Genomic DNA, 396 nt, shown 5'->3' on the forward strand with positions numbered 1-396 from the left:
ACCTAGGGTTAGGTTAGTATGCTTGCACGTTTGTACTTTAACTTTTTTCGGCTCGGCTTCTTTCGACGCCGATGCCGGCGACGCAGCACTCTCTCGCCCGCCAGCCACCGAGAAAAGGGTGCGCTCCGACCGGCCCCGCACCGCTCTTTCTTGGCTCATTCGAAATTACTGTCTTTCGCTCTGACATGCCTTACCTAGGGTTAGGTTAGTATGCTTGCACGTTTGTACTTTAACTTTTTTCGGCTCGGCTTCTTTCGACGCCGATGCCGGCGACGCAGCACTCTCTCGCCCGCCAGCCACCGAGAAAAGGGTGCGCTCCGACCGGCCCCGCACCGCTCTTTCTTGGCTCATTCGAGTTTACTGTCTTTCGCTCTAACATGCCTTACCTAGGGTTAG

Source organism: Styela clava, chromosome 13, assembly GCF_964204865.1.
Source record: "Styela clava chromosome 13, kaStyClav1.hap1.2, whole genome shotgun sequence".
NCBI classification, from domain to species: domain Eukaryota; kingdom Metazoa; phylum Chordata; class Ascidiacea; order Stolidobranchia; family Styelidae; genus Styela; species Styela clava.